Below are 16979 nucleotides of genomic sequence, written 5' to 3'. Positions count from 1 at the left end.
GAGACACAAACAACGTTGGACTCCACTCATCAAAACATTGCTCTACAGCGCCACTGGTGGTCTAAAACGCCACAAGGTGACCTGTAGTCATTAATGAAACACTCTTGTGAAAGAAGTATGAACATCCTTTAGTAATGTAAAAGTTGAAATAATGCAATGATCAAACACTGTAAGAAAAACGGATGTTAGATTTAAATGCACAGAGGTATAAGCAGCAAAATGTGATTAAATATCATAACCAAAGGGCCTTCTTCTGAAGACAGTGTTGAATTATATGTGATTACAAAGGATTATATTAGAATATTTTGCAATTCCGATGTGGGCTAATCCTACCCCTGCAGCTCACCAACTTTAAGGATAATAGGACAAATTAGACACGCAGTGAAGCTTCATATAAACTTATGTTACAAGGTAGTTCATGGCTAAATCAGCCCTTTATTTGATATTTGACCATTTGCAGTTTGTCTTCTGTTTTGTGTACAGTTTATCCACATGAAGGTCTAGATAGTTTTTACTGCTGGAGTTTAAGATGATCCTTTTAATGAAGCTTAACAATAATCCATATGCCAATATGTTTTAAAGTGTTTACAAGCATTTAAAAATGTAAATCAGTCTATCAGTCTTTCACAGCCACATGTAAAACTGTAGTAAAGCTCTCATGGCAGGTCCAAACTAATATCTTAAAAACCTCAGGCTATATATATATATATATATATATATATATATATATATATATATATATATATATATATATATATATATAAAATGTGTTTAATCTGAACCAGTTTGATGTGGTCTGTCCTCTACACCGTAAGATCAGAGGCGCATACATATTAATAACTCTTATCTGCCATCACTACCTATTTAACCAGGGGGCAAAGAAATACGTCGGCCAGCACGATCAAAATCTCGACCAGTAAGTAGATTCATAAAAATGATAATTTCAGCAAAGACGTCCAGCAAGAGCATCTACTCGTGGTGCATTCTTTTAATTAATGTTTTAAGATCCTACTTGATGTGATCCTCGTTGGAAACAGGAGGCAGACCACACGACTTTGGATATCACATAATTCATTGAACGCTGCTACTCAAACCGTTTCAGTGTCACGCAGATGTTCTGCGTGGGTGGGTCGAATGAGGCAACACGCAGACAAGATGAATGTCGGCGAAATAGAAAAATGCTTTTGTGTGATTTAGTGGTGCGCCTTCACTCACTCAGTCAGATTTTCTTTATGGCGGACATGATGAAAAAATAATCAAAGGCTAGTTTACAGGAATGTTTGCGGGGGCATGAATAATGAATATACTCTTGTTAGCTCGGTATGAAAACGCAGGCTGTTGGTTGAGTATCTTACCCTTCCCTTCACAGCTCTTCTCCCATCGTCCCCACGGGGGAGGAAGCCACTGTGAACTTTTTGAGTCTCTTTTTTTTTTTCAAACACTGCCCTTCAAAAGCCAAAGGTAAGAATTTTTTTGCTAACAAAGGCAATACTGCAGCCCTCCAGGCGCACACTCTGCAGGATCCACCACCTCCTGAGTGGTGCAGGCTTTGGACGGACCACAGAGGAAAAAAGTCACATTGAAGAAATAATACACCTGCCACCAGCCGCAGTCCTGTACATAAAACTCCCATCGATTTTCCTTTTGAAATTTCCCATTTACTTGCTCTCCTCCATCATTTCCTTGGTTTCTTCAATTCTGTCCTCAAGGAAGAGCCTGTGAACCACTTACCTATAGCTTCCCCTTTTCATTTGCGGTTAATATTCTCCTTCTTGTGCGGACAGCGTTTGTTTCTCTTGTTCGCTGCCCCTGCATGTCATTTAGCAATGTCGCTTTTAATATTCCTGGGACCGGACTGTCTGGACTGTTTATTTTTTTTCACACAGAAATGTCTGTCTGGTTTTGTACTGCTCTACGCAATCACAAAACTTTGTTTGCGTCTCGTGCTGTCACTATCGTTGCTGTCTGAAATGGTTTGGTAATGTTATCACAGTCCTCTTTTAGTTATTTAGATTCTTCATCTGGTTTCAAGGTACAGATGTCACATCTCACTAGCTGCTGTTGTGGCTCTCAGAAATAAACAAGGGAGATTTTTAAAACGGTCAAAATGGCAAAAATGGCACCCTGGTCTGTGGCTCAACGCTTCTAAGACTGACGCTGTAGTATCCCCCACTTCTTTAAGCACACTTGTGCATTTGTATAAATGGCCAGAATAGTCTAAGTTTAGGGGTGAGTTGGGGTGGTTGAATTGGTCGCACACTGGACCTTCCCAGTAGATGAATCATAAATGCCTAAAATTATGTTTCTTTAGTGATAGTACTTATGTTACTTACGTTAAGAGAGTGAACAAAGTTATTTTTACCCAAAGTGTGATCTTTTCCTCAACCTAACCAAGCAGTTTTGGTACCTATCCCATGCCCCATATTTTACATGTTGAAATCTTACCAAACCACGACTTTTCCACACTTTGAAGCTTAAAGCCAGCAACCAAGCTCAGCTTTCGTGTCACGGGTACCTTTTCAGGATGGTTGAGGTTGATAACTCACCACAAAAACAAGAGGAATCAGACTAGAAAAGGTAGAGGAACAACGTGGTTGCTGTAGCACTGACCTTTAGTAAATGGACCAAATCATACAAAGAGTCTGGCCCCCATGTGGCTCAAAAATGCGGTGAAATGATGTTCAGTATTCAGCGCAGAAATTAAAAACAGGAGATGCATATATTTTGCTCATACCAGGGTCAAGAGATAAAGAGATTCCTTTGACTCCGCCGTCTGCGGATAGCGAGAATCCTCTGCAGTTTCAGATCAATGCAGTTTTCATCTTTATTGCCAAGCTTTGGATGGAGCTGACCTTAATCACAGCACACAAAGAGGGCGATGAATAAGTGTGTATATACACAACAACAAACCATATCCCAGTAATCAGCAGTGCGCATAATCCCTGTGAGAACAAGAGCTCTTTGAGTCAGCATATACAGAGAGGTGCATTTCCTTTATTCCGTACGCATCGAATCCCTTTTTGTTTAAAGGCTCGGAAAACAGTTTACACAAAAGCAAACAACACGTATGTGCAAAATACAGGAAGTATGTGAAAGTGCTGGCAGATCTGTGTTGATATAAGCAGCAGATGGCAGCTGCGTTCGTCTGTCTGAATCTGAAAAACAAACAGAGAAACAGAATCTGGTGGAGGCTCTATTCGTATCTGCCTCTGTTATCTTTGAAAACTGGCAAAAATGTGTGTGGGGAGCGAGGACTGCCTGCTCAGTTTTACAGAACAAAAGAGGTAACGGACAATAAAATATCAGTCAAAAGGCACGCACAGATTTTCCTGGGAGATTATGTAAAATGATGACCCCCCCCCCCCGTCCACAAAAACTGCCCCGACACTGACAGACTTAAAGTTTGTCCCTCAGTGTTTAATGGTCCAGCGCGACCGTCCTTTTGAAACCTGACACTTAATGCTCCTTTAAATCTTTCCCCTTTACACTCCGTAATTTAAATGGGGAGAATGACACAAACTCACACGCAGACCGGCCGACAGACGGACTGATACTGGACACAACAGTGTCAGCAGGAGTCGGCTCTCAGGTGTTTAATGACCTGGTATGACCTTCCCTATATGAATCAATAAACACCCCTGAAGCATTTTATATGTACCGTGCCATGGCGTTTGGTTTTTAGTGCTCCATCCAGCTCTGTTAAACCGGAGCCTACCATGTTGTGCTTACTTTCTTACTTTGGTTAACCTTGTTTATTCTCTTTCCACACCAGTTTGTCTGGAGGCAGCTTGCTGATTTTTTCCAGTTGGTCAGTGCGGCTCGCTGGCAGACGCCTGTCTTGTGGACAGTGGGCAATTACTCAGACAAAGAGGTTCCTTCAGCCACGTTTCTTCTGCGACTGCCTGGTGATTCGGAGTGTTTTTCAAAACATCTTCCTCAATTTTTCACTTCGGCATGTTTTTCAGCATTTTTGCTTTTATTAGCCACGCTGCGGTACCCAGCAACAGGAAAGACCGCGAGGGACCAGTCGTCAGGTTGGACTCAAAGTTAGGCCATTGCTTTTTAGATGGTCAGTACCTTAGCCCTCTGAGTCACCAAGACACACTGGCTTTTTCCACATTGGATTGATTGTTTGGTGTCATTTAACCTCATAACTCATGTTTCTGTCTGCCAAGGTAAATCCATTATTTTATTTTTTTTTCTCACTGTTCTAACTTATTCACAGCCATGACCCTTAGATTCCCCTCTGGCATGAAATCTACTGTTTATTCAGGGCATCATTACCAAATTCTAACAATGATATTAATCTCTAACCTTGGCAACAGAAACAACAGGCTGAATAATGATAGGAGAGCACATAAGTAAAAAGTTTTAAATACCACAATAAAACTTTCACAGGGTCATAAAGGGACGAAGTACAAACACTTTGGTACTGTACTTAAGCCGATTTTTTTTTCTGGCACCTATACTCTACTTGAGTATTTATTTGATCTGACAACTTTTTTAAAACTTTTACCCTCTACATTTTAATACAAACATCTGTGCCTTCTACACCTTATATTTTCAGAACAGGCTTGTTACTTTAGGTTAAATGCATTTGAGGGGAATTATCAAATTGTCAGTCATTGCACACTGCCTTATTGACATCGCAAGGCTGATTTCAACCTGTAAGTGCATGTCACAGACGTATTGAGACAGAAAAAGTCAGAGTGGGAGACTTGAATGGGAAGAATAGGCAGCGACATGGATGAAACTGAACAGGAGACATTTTTGACCAAGGCAGAGCAGATTTTGAGAAGCGCCCATCACCTTATCTAAGTTGTTGGCTCCGATAAATAATACCTTTAACTTTATACTGTTTCAGAGCCTTTTACTTGAGTCAGGTTGAATACGTACTTCTACTTTTACTAGGTTCTTTTTTGTGCGAAAGTGAAAATTACTTTTAATTAAACATAAATAAACCATATATCAATGGTGGTCATGATAACGTGTTACCAGTTTTTACACAGCAGCAACTTACTGCTACTGAAATAATGATTTTACATCCTTTAACAATTAAGTGTTAGTGACACTGTCGATTCAAGAAAGACGTCATTAAATTCATCACAAATTCCTTCATTGCAGAGAGTCATAGAGGGATTGGAAACTCCAGCTCTACACGGTTGCTGGTTGTTTTTTTTTTGTGTTATGTTTTGTTTTTTAGCAAGCCTCATTTCTTTTAACTTCAGTTCTTGCCAAGTTCTTTATCTGTAGGCTGGGTTGAACACACAAGCCATGGGCTTACAAAAGAATGACTTTTCCCTGTGGTGGTCCAGCGAAGAGATTGTAGCCAGGATCATGACCACATCCATCACGATTAATGGAAGGAATGAGCCAAAAAAACCCGTGGTTACAATTTCTATGTAATTGTGCCTTATCACCACAGAAAAGACTTTGTGTGTTTAAGTCTCTCTTTTGGTCTTTTCTTTTTTTTTTCTTTTTACCCCTGCAGGGATGAAATAAACCAGTTTGTTAGAAAACAAAACATGTAAAGGAAAACCCAGCGCTTTGGCAGTGCAGCTTGGGCTGCCATTAAAAGGCAGCAAGTCAGAAAGATAAGTCAGAGGATAACGAGTGAAGGGTCTCTCAATATCAGACCTGTCATCTATGATGTGTTTGACTTTCCGTGGAAGATGCAAGGGGATCTTTATCTTGATGTCACCTGACCTTCAGTGAAAGGAGGCTCTTTCTGTTGAGATAGTATCTCCTGCGAACAAAGAGCCTGAGCGACAGTAAAATTGGCCTCCACTGAAAGTGATGGGCTGTTGCTGTCATAACAGAACATCCAGAGGAGATTCCCCCTCATCACTGACATCACCGCATCTTGGCTGATGAAGCTCAGATGGTTTAGCGGGGGAAGATGATATCCTAGGCGGCCAGCGGTTACATGTCTGAACTGACTGCAGTAACACCATATTTTTTTGGCAAATGGGAATATTCTCCCGTCGGTGGAGACATAAATCTTCATTCTTGCACACCAGCACTGCCTGGTGATGAGGTCAGCCCATCCCCATTGTAAAAGTGACCATTACATGACAGTGAAAGCATCTTATTTCAACACATGTTTACCTTAGCAGCGACCTTTGTGGCCATATTCGCTATTACTGTAGCAAAGGAGGAAGTCGGGTGATTATGAGTGTAAAGACTAATAAAGGCCACATATGGAGGATGACAGGGCTGATGGCAGGGTGAAACAAACACTGTTGGTGTCCAAAAGTGAATGGCGAGTTATTTAAAACTTACTAATGTAAAACAAAAACATATTATTGTTCAGTATATAATAGAAATGGATCATCAGTTGACCTTCCTTTTCCTGGGTGACTGCTTGTGTAGTGAACGAGCGAGGCGAGGTTTGTAGTGAACCAGTGTGAACCTTAATGGTGTCATTATTCTATATCCATAGCATACTTCATATATACTTTAAAGCAGAAAGTTACATATTCTACATAACATTAACATATATAGTGTGTAAGTGAGTTCAGCAAGTAATATACTTATTTTAACACAAACCACAATCATATCTTAAGATTATTTAAGTAATTTAAGTGACTAAACCTTAACTTGTGCACCTATGAGACGAAGAGCCATTATGCCTGTGGCTGGTCTATGAACATGACTACCCAGCCTGAATCCATCGAGGCCTGTCAGGATCCAATGGGACCCGATGAGCAGACCTGTTTGGACAAAAATTTGGAAGTGATGTTGTTAGACAGTTGGTTCAGACCTTCAGACATATTGTGGTGTAGAATCAGCCAAAAAGCTTCTTTTTTGTTCGTTTTTTTTTTTTTTTTTTTAACTTTGGACTCAAACTGACTAACTGAGCTCTGTCAGATGGCAGAGCTTGTGTAACAAATGTAATAACAGTTGCGTCATACAGTAAGTATTATACTTAGTCGGATGTCCAACCCTGTAATGAGTTACTTTTTCGTCCTATGCTCACTGGAGACTGTGTGTCGCTGTAATGCTGAATGGCGTCATCTTGATTGAGTATTCATCTAAATACGTGACAATATCTGTGCAAAGAGATGGAGAAATGAGTCACAAATCCTTTACAGTGTCATAGTAGGATGACACCCATGATTACTGTGTGCGTTACTCCTGGATCTGGAACTAGAGAGGAACATCACCACTGAATCCTCTCGCAGTTTCACAGATGAGGTTACCTGGAGTGGAGAAGAGAGGAGAGGGAAAACACTGGAAATGGAAGTGGCCAAGAGGGCTGATTCTTCTGTGCAGCGGTGTGTCGAGCCCCCGACGAAATGATTTGCCCGACGGTGAGACCGATCCCCTGAGGTTAACATGGCGACTCTGCCCACACTCAATATGGCTTCTATCACTGACTGCAAGGTGTGAGAGGGTTTCCAAGAAAGGAAATTACACCCAAGGTAGGTGAGATGTGACACCCAGTGTCCTTTGGAGGCGCTTTATTCTGTTAAGAGAGTATCATCTGTGGTGTTATAAAAACAGCCTGTCTTCAACATAAAAAAAAAAAAACTACCCTAACCAACAGGTCACATGTAAGAGCAGCTTATTATTACATATATTTACATTTCTTTAGCCTTAGTGGTTATTATAAAGGAGGAAGTCAGGTGAAGAGAAAGCGTAAATCAACAGCGAGTGAAACAAAGTCAGTAATGTAATAACGTAGGCTACGTCAATAATGTAGTTATTTCAGGCCAAACCACAATGTCTTTCTCAACCTTACCAAGAAGTTCTCTCGCCAAAACCCAACCGAACTGCGAGGCTTTGAGAATAAAGGTTATTGAAAATTACCTCAAATAAAACGCGACTCTTTTTCCAGCATGCAGTTAGTACAGCGAGCCATTTCTTTCATACACTTCCAGGAAACTTCCAGCTCCTTTCTGGCCAACCTCTGCCGATCACGCTGCTTAATCTGGTTAGAATGCAGCGACTCACTTCAGTTTAGTGGCCTGCCGAGGGGAAGTTAGACAGACACCAGTGGGAAATCAAAATGGCACGAGTTAAGCAGAAACAAGTTGGAAGTTTGTGGAACCGGCGAGCCAAATCACCAGCTATTTATCAGCTGCTTATTGGTAGATGAAAATAAATAACATTGTGGGTAGTTTTCAATAAACCTTGAGGTAATAACTGCGGAAATTTGGGGAAAAATTTCAAGTATGTTACTTGGTCATTACCACCTATTTACCATGAAACTGGCGGACATTTTTCCTCCTCTCTGTTCTCAGTAATCTGATCACAGCAGTGTATTTTCACACAGCATTTGATGACTTTGATTGTCAGCTAAGCATTTCATCAAGATCTTTTATATGCAGCTATCCAACAGCGCACAGACAAGTAAACACGTTTATTGTTGCCTCGGCAACAACAGTGTGGCTCCCATTATGTGCTCCAGTGGACGAGGTGTGTTATCTGCCTTCTCCTTTTTTTGAATCACGCCCGGAACACAACAAGTCATGTCAAAAAATAATTGTGAGCTGACTCATGTGTTCCGCTAAGTGGTCGATTACAATAAAGGGAGGAGTGGCCCATTACAACTGATACTCCACCCGATATCCACCTCTTTGAATATCAAATATTTAACCCCAACGGTTAAAGGTGGCTGCAAAAAGTTGCTCCTTTGTGGAGAGTGGCAGCCGGTGTTGGTTCGTTGTTGATCCAGTTTTACACAAATAACAAGTATTACGTTTGTAAGGGAGCACGCGTTTATATCCTGCCGTCCATCTGTTTGCACAGAGTTTACCAAACACTCAATCTTTTGGAAATCACAGAATTTATGGAAGAACCTCTTCAAGCCCATGGATACGATTGGCGAGGTCATGTTTCACTTTGTCCTCGTCTGGGTGGGAGATCTGTGGTTTTCAGGATGAGCGTAACACGCTGAGGGAATAGTCTTCGCACCATATGGAACATCTTGCAAAACGACCTCGGTCACTAGGAGCACGCAGAGCTCTCGCACAGTCGCAACGACTCTCACAAGATGGTTCTCCATGCTGTTACAAATCCAACATGATCCCAGACGCCGCAGCTGACATTTGATTTAAAGCATCTTCCACATGGGAAAATATAAATCTAGCTAGGGTTGAGAAGAAAGATACCTCTGCTTCTTTTTGTTTTATTGATCAAACTGATCGATACAGGTTTTCTCGCCATTGCTGCGAATGCGTGTGCACTGACCTGCAGTTCATCCATTAATTCCAGCTTCCGGTGTTTGTTTATGTTTCAGATTTCATGACAGGGATGCAGATTTGTCGGTATATTTAGCAGCAACTGCCGAGTGCCTATCAGGGAAATCAAACATATACTTGCATGCTGTATAGTTCACATGTGTCGCCACCACAAACTGAACTCTACATTGCATGATCATTGAGTTAGTATCACTTTAATTGCAGCGCTGTTGCTGGAGACCGGTTTGATGAGGAGTTCCCAGAGGAGAAGTGAGTCATCCCGATTGTATCAAACAGGGGGAATACTGTTCATTCTTATATAATTAGAGTCTGTTGCCAGCTCATGGATGTACATAACAGTGAATTTGAAGGCGTAACAAGTCTACAGTCTGATTTTCTTCAATTCAAAAGCAGCAGGAGCAGGTTATGTGTGACGCTGTGGACAGAAGGGCACACCCAAAAACCTCACTGTGTGCTGGAAGGCCATGCAGTTCTGACTGTGTGTCCGCCAACTCCTGAAGAAAATCATTATTATGTTAAATTTGATTATATCATTATATTGTCATTACACTATTCTTCCAAAAAAGTTTGAATATGTAACTTTTGTATTATATTAAACATATTCTGCATGACAGTCTCACTAAAAAAGCAGTTTAAATAAGTTTTATTGTAATGAACGATGAGTGATTTTTTTCCCCTTGGAGACAGGGCGCAGTGACGGATAACAAAACAAATACGACTGAACGGTTGAGCTGAACTTTGTGTCGTCGTATCTGTAGTTTGGTCGCTTATGTGACTTTTACTGAAGAACATCAGAAGACAGGAGCCATCAAGAAACGTGGACTTATAATGTGGCACAACGAAAAAATAATTCTAATTCAGACCCAGCCGTGACTCAGTGCACCACAGAAACCCACAAAGGGGTATTATATCCAACGGCATCCATCATTTTTACTAAATATTCTTATTATTTTGTGGTCAGAACATGACGTCAAGTGGTCATTTTCCTTGTTACTGTATAAAGACGTCAGCATGTGATGGCAGATAAATAAAAATAATGTATTTTGAAAGATGAAATTGCTTTGTTGGCTGCAGGACAGCCAATTAAAGATGACACTGGCCTGTTTTCCAGTGTCAAAATAAAAGACTAATTAAAAAGTTGCATTTTGTATGTGACGTTAACGAGTGTTAGTTGGGATTTTTGATGTTTAGATTCATGTAAAAGCGAAATAACGCCAAAAGCACTCACAAATGTAAGTACTGCGAATGTAATGTTGTTACAGTAGCACACAGGAGTCATGGCGTATTTGTTTACAACATGCAAAACATCTTTCTTGCCTTACTTTGGAGATGTGTGTGTTACCGTGTTGGTGTGTGTGCGAGAGGGAGAAACAGCACCACGGCCGCAAAACTGGAGTGAACGAGAAACACATTTTCTGATGTATCCCCGTCCCTCTCCCTCTCTCTCCCACACATGCTCACAAACATCTGCACACTAAAACATTATTACTGTTCATGTTTTGCGAGTAAACAAACAAAATCGCTCCCCAACGGGATGTGTCCGAGCGTTACGCTACATGATCCGATCTGATCTTAGGAGTAGATTAAAAGGAAAACAACAATTGAAGATGTTTTCTTTGTCAATCCCCCCCCCCCCCCCCCCCCACACACACACACACAAGACCTAAATGCATCCATCTCAATGACTAAAAGGGATATTCTTATTGCAAATAATGCGCCCAACCACAAATCCATATTCGTGTTTTGTTGCGCCGTGTGGCCTTGCTGAATGTACAGCAGTTGCACTGTTTGCGCAAAATCAAATTAAGGAGATTTATGTTGTCCAAATTTGACCAAGAATGTATGAATACTTGCCCTTTAGCGGCGCAGACCACAGCTTTCGGCTGCTCTCTGACCACAAAACCTATGGGAGCAACTCGGGTAGAAAGTCAGCGACCGGGGGCGATGTTGTTCAGTTATTTTTTTAAAAAAAAACTGTTTTTGCTTGTTTTAGGAAGTGTAAAACAAAACTTTGCACAAGTTTTAATGAGTTGGATGCAACTTAAAAAAAACAGCATCTTGATTTTTTGGGGTAAAAAATACTGCCTTTTCTTGCATTTCGAGTCAACGGACACGACAAACTTAAACATTTATTATATTTTTTTGCAACGTTCCAATGTTCACATTATGCAGATCAGATGAAGGTAATATTTTAAATCGAGTGGAAATGCATTATTACAATTCGAGCCAGTGTGCGTACTGTAGCCCTTGGAAATACATTACTGGGACAGAGTGAGTATTTATACACACATTATGTCTCTGGTGGCCATTTGTCTAAAGGCGCTGAGAGGTTTCAGTTTCAGACTCATCCGTCACAAATGCACAGATCAAATAAAAACCCGTTCCACAAAGCGTCGTATCTGAATATCTGCTGCTCACCTGCAGTAGAATCAAGACTTTGTTTAATTACATCGCTGGAATTCTTCTTTCATTTCCATTTCCCTCCCGCCCAGGACAATTTCTATGAAAATTAATTTACAGTGTGACGCAGCTTCAAGGTTTTTTTTTTGAAAACAAATTTTTTTCAAGACAGAGGGGGGAGCAAACGCGAGAGGGAGAGAATGGTGGCGATGCCGTCGAGTGGGAAGCATAACTTGTGAAAAGTAAATCTGGTTTCAGTTTACATGCTGACCGGCTGCCGATCTGTTCATGTGTCAGTGCAACATTTATAGATTTTACATACACACTTCTGCTCTCAAATCAACACCCCGTCGTTCTCTCCGTCGTCTTCCCTCCCGCGGTCTGCGTTTGCCCTCCCGTCCTCTGTCTTTTTGCACATGGTGTCGTTCGGCTCGCAGACACACACTCCTCAGTGACACCCACACACACACATACACACAGCGTGAGAGAGCGAGAGAGAGTGTCTGGACTTAGATGAGATTTAAAAATGTTGTTTTGAAACTTTGAGGCTTTAAGTAAAAAGTCCAGATATAAATCTTTCCGGGTCCCACAGTGACACATGGCATTAAGCAATGAGAGACAAAGAGAGTTCTGGTTTGGAAACACAGTTTATAAAATATTGACCTTTGTGTCCCTTAAAGCTTATTCATTTGAACAGAGATGAGAACTACAGACTGAAGGGTACAGTTTAGTTCCTTTCAGGCAGTTTATGCTCATCTGTGTAACAATATAGGATGAATGTACTGATGTACTGCCCCAAAGAGAATCTAACACTGACTTCTTAATCGGAGCATTGCTTTTTAAAACAAAGCTTGTTCATTTTACAGAAAAGGTTTTTTATCTTTGAGAATTAGGCCTTAATGCGAGGTGGAAATAAGTTTCAAACAAGGTTTAATGTGAGTTTGTACTTATTGATGTAGGAAAATGACAAAGGAGAGGGAGACAAAGAAGAAGAGGAAGAAGAAATAGGAAATTAAGTAAGAAGAAGAAGAAGACAATGAAGAAGAAGCCAAAAAAGAAGGAGAGGAAGACAATGATGAAGAAGAAGAAGAAGAAAAGAGAAAAGAAGAGGAAAAAAGAAAAAGAAGAAGAAGAAGATTGGGGAAAAGAAGAAGAAAAAAGAAAAAGAAGAAGAAGTTTTCCTTGTTGGTGTATTCCTGGTTATCCACAAGTTTCCCATTCCCAGAATAATTCCCACATTCCGTCACAGATTGTCTATGTTATCTCTACTTCTAGATTTATTAGTGTTTGGCAAACAAGTGATTTTGTGTGCAGTTTGCAACCTCGATCTGTCTTCTCTGTTTATCACAGCCATGTATAACAGCGTACACCGCCATCGTCTGAAGAAACGACACAATGTTATAGCTCCAAACCATTTCGTGGAAACATGCCCAGATTCACTTTTTTTTTTTTTCTTTACTGCAACATTTTAAAAAGTTCGCTTCCAACGCCGCAGTCAGTGGCTTCATGTACGTACATGGAGATTCAACTTTAACGCTGTTGCTCAAGTAACCTGGCTCCTGGTGGTCACATGTAAACACATCATCGCCGTGTTGGAATGTTCAAGCGGCTCCTCACAGTGCAGCGACTGTGTTTATGCAGAAGTTTTTTGTTTTTTTTTAATGCGGCAAAGCTCCACCTGCGCAAAACTGCACCGTCGCAAAATTTATACAAAGAATTATCCTTTTAAACATGGGCGCTCGTGTTACCTGCCTTTGGACACACACGGGTAACATAACTCTGTATGAATAATCCGGTTAAGTTCGCCGTTAGATTAGCGGAAAACCAGTGAGGATGTCTGACTGTCAGTTTGAATCAGGGCGCTCCTTCCACATCTGTTTGTTTTGTTTTTTCTTTGTGTTTTGTTTTCTCTGTTAAAAAATGAGACCAGAGTTGTGATGAATGTACTGTATATATGTAATATGTACCTCCACTTGATGTCAACAGAAACCACGCTGCTGATAAGCACCAACTTTTACCGCCACCACTGGGATCACCGCTATTTTTCCACCGCATTAGGAAGGAACCTCCCGCTCAGTCGTGGAGGGGAGCTGGCAGACTGTTTACTCTGAGAGCGGGACACCGCAGCTGCGACTGGAATATTCTGTTTACAGGTTTATTCATGGTGACAGACAGGCTCAATGGTGGGGTATTAAAGGTGCATGAAAAAGCAGCTTACGCCAAACGAAGGGAGTTTTTTTTTTTTTTTCTTTTTTCCGAAACTCACTCAGTCCAACTTTTAGCTCCAGAAAGGGTAACCATCACATGGAAGTCATGGTTACAGCGAACGGTAACACATAAACTATCCAATTTTTATTTCATTTGGCCTGTCTGCAGCTGTGCGAGTGCGCTGAACTTTCCGAAACTCTCACACCCCCGCGGTGTGGCACAAACTCCCATGATGACAGGCGACGTAAGCAATGATAATTCAACACGACAGGGGCTGATGATACATTACGTACAAATGGCACTGATAACACGTGTTCACTGTAATAGTTTGATGCATTACATCCATAATGATGCTGACACCTAGTCAGGTACATAGTTGTGGTTTTAGGCTGTTAACACTGACACATATCTGACACAGTTGATGGCCATAATTAAAAGACTAAAAGACAAACAATAGTGAGAAAGTAGATTCAAGTCGGTCTGATAAAGTTGCTCCTAGAGAGGCGTGGGAAAATAGCTGGTTTCTCTGTATTATATTACTTAATTTATGTCAGTAAACAAAATGCTACAATCATTAGCATGTTACCTTAGCTCAAAGACAGGAAACATTTAGCGTGGCTCAGTCTGAATATGGCTGAATGAGCTTTTCAGCACCTCTAACCTGTGGTGGAACAGGTATTTAGATCCTTTACTTCAGTAAGAAATCCTGCATCCAAAACCTCACTCGAGTTAAAGTATGTAAATATCATCTGCGGGATGTACATACAGTATTAAAAGGATCTGTCAGTGTTTTATGACCATATATGATCTCCTGAGATTAATAATGTCAGTGTTTTTTCATTTAGTGACATCCTGTTTTATTTTGTAGATTACATTCCCCGATGTGTCATGTTTAGCGCTCCACTTCTTGCCTTTGTCTTTTTCCTGCCTTTATTTCTTTTCACCATATATTTTGTCCATGTGTGTTCCTTCTCTTGTCAGTTTGTCTGTGCGGGTCGCGGTGCCAGTTTGTTTGTTTCTGTCTTGTGTTTCCGGACACGTTTTACATCCATCTGTCCACCTTTTTTCTGAAAGACTCAACAGATATGACCGCCAAGTTAATGTGTATGTTGTATTTACTCCTGAAGATGTTAAAGGTTGAACTCATTTTAACTACTTTATCTACTGTTGAGCAGTTTAATCCACAGGTGTGCATATTTGATAAGATCATCATATATCGGTAACCTGGCAATCCTTTGAGAAACATATCCCTGATTTCAGCTTTGAGACAATACTTTTTCCAGCTGGATAACTTTTTAAACCATATACTTCAGTTTATCAGAGAAAAATTTGATTGGAACAATTGTAATCTGAAAAGTAAAGTAAGTAATTGAAGCTGTCAGACAGTGGTAGTTGAATAAAGAGTACAACAAGTTGCGTATGAAGCTGCAGTAAGTTGAATGAAATGGAATGGAGAGTACATTAACTTGAAATTGTACTTATGTGCGCACATGAGTAAATACACTTCTTTACATTCCATCACCGCCTCCTCCCGACTGCTAGCATTATGTCTAATGCACAGTTGCGGGACTGCAATTTGTTTTCCAATCTAACTCTCTGCCAGAGAGTGAATGAACGTATTTCCCACAAATACAATCATTTGGTGGAGCGTTTTTGCCCGAAGCGGCTTAGTTTTCGCAGCCACTGACTGGAGTCAGCGCCGTGATTAGTGGTCTCATGCAGTTCATGTGTTAATGACATCAATACAGTCATTATCATCACACTTCCACAGTGTTCTTCTGTTCGGTCCGACGCTGTGGTCACGGTTTACGCAAACACACAAACACATGAGCATCAGAATTTTCTTTTTCGATGACGGTCATGACTACAGCACTCTGTGTGTGTGTGTGTGTGTGTGTGTGTCCTGCGCTCAGTCTCCGGTTGAGTCAGACAATAGGACAGTTATACTGGTGAAACCACCGGCTCGGCCCCGGCCTGCTCCTCACATTTTCCATCTCACCATGTACGCTCGCTTTGCCTCTTTTTTTCCCCTCGTCTTCTCTTTCTGCTCAGGGGAGATGAGGAGTGAGGGAGCATTCATTTATACAGGAGTGAGCCGACTCTATTTCTCTTTTCATTCCTTTCTTTCTTTCATTCTTTTTCTGTCCAAAGCCTTCAAAATCCGCGATCCCTTACCAGTTTGTTTGATATTCTGTTTGTGTCAGACTTTAAAAATGAAAAAGTCTTACCTCTCAGTTGGCTCTTTTTCTGTCTTTCTTTCTTTCTTGATCTTGTGTCTTTCTTTCTTGATTTCTGTCTTTTCTATCTGGAGAATTTGCAAAGTTGAAAACCTTCTCTGTGTGCCGTGCTAGAAAACGGCGATGTGTGGGGGAACGTGCAGACTAGAAAAAGATTGACAACGCTGAAGCTCCCCACATTGGTACCAGCAACATGCTGTTTTCATTTTTCTGAAATTTAGTTGGTGATTTGTTCTTAAAAAGGGGCCCAAAAAAAAAAAAAAAAATCAACATTCAAAACCCAGACCCGGACGAGCCATCCTGGATTTATAAAACTCAATACACTCTTTGTAATTGGCCCTCAGAAATTATTTTTATGATGCGGTGTTCCAGATGTGTTTATTGTTCTGGCTAAATATTGGATGTGCTTAAGTTAGAGTCTATTGTGTAACTAATCATTCATGGCTCGTTTGATCACATTTTATCTGCCCCGCGGCCTCATTTATAAAAGCGTTTCACAAACAAGTTTAATCAAACCAGCATGCTTACAGTATGTCAAAGTAATTCCCTTTTTAACTCTGAAGTTGACGTGGAAAAAGTCCCAAAGCGCGTGCACTCACCCAGTTCATCATTTGCAATTGAAAGAAGCTGAATGTGTATGTAGGGGGGAACCTAAAACGCCTCCGCTCGGCTGGTAGCTTTGTTATGGAGAGGAAGTAAAATGATCACGCTGACTGAAAGCTGCGCTCTGACAGTCAAAATCTGTCAAGTTGGATTACGGGCAAGTTACTCCGAAAAGTAAGCTTGTTGAAATTTCTGTAGAATAATGGTTCTAATTTTTTGGTCATTTCCGTGATGATATTTGGTGTCAGACGGGACGAGGAGTTAACCTCAACATCTTAACATCAGGTTTCTCCTGGGTTTGTTCTCCTTGCATGCAGTGTTTTGT

The sequence above is a fragment of the Acanthopagrus latus genome, chromosome 3 (genome assembly GCF_904848185.1).
Source record: "Acanthopagrus latus isolate v.2019 chromosome 3, fAcaLat1.1, whole genome shotgun sequence".
Taxonomy (NCBI): domain Eukaryota; kingdom Metazoa; phylum Chordata; class Actinopteri; order Spariformes; family Sparidae; genus Acanthopagrus; species Acanthopagrus latus.
Note: the sequence above shows the minus strand (reverse complement) of the source record.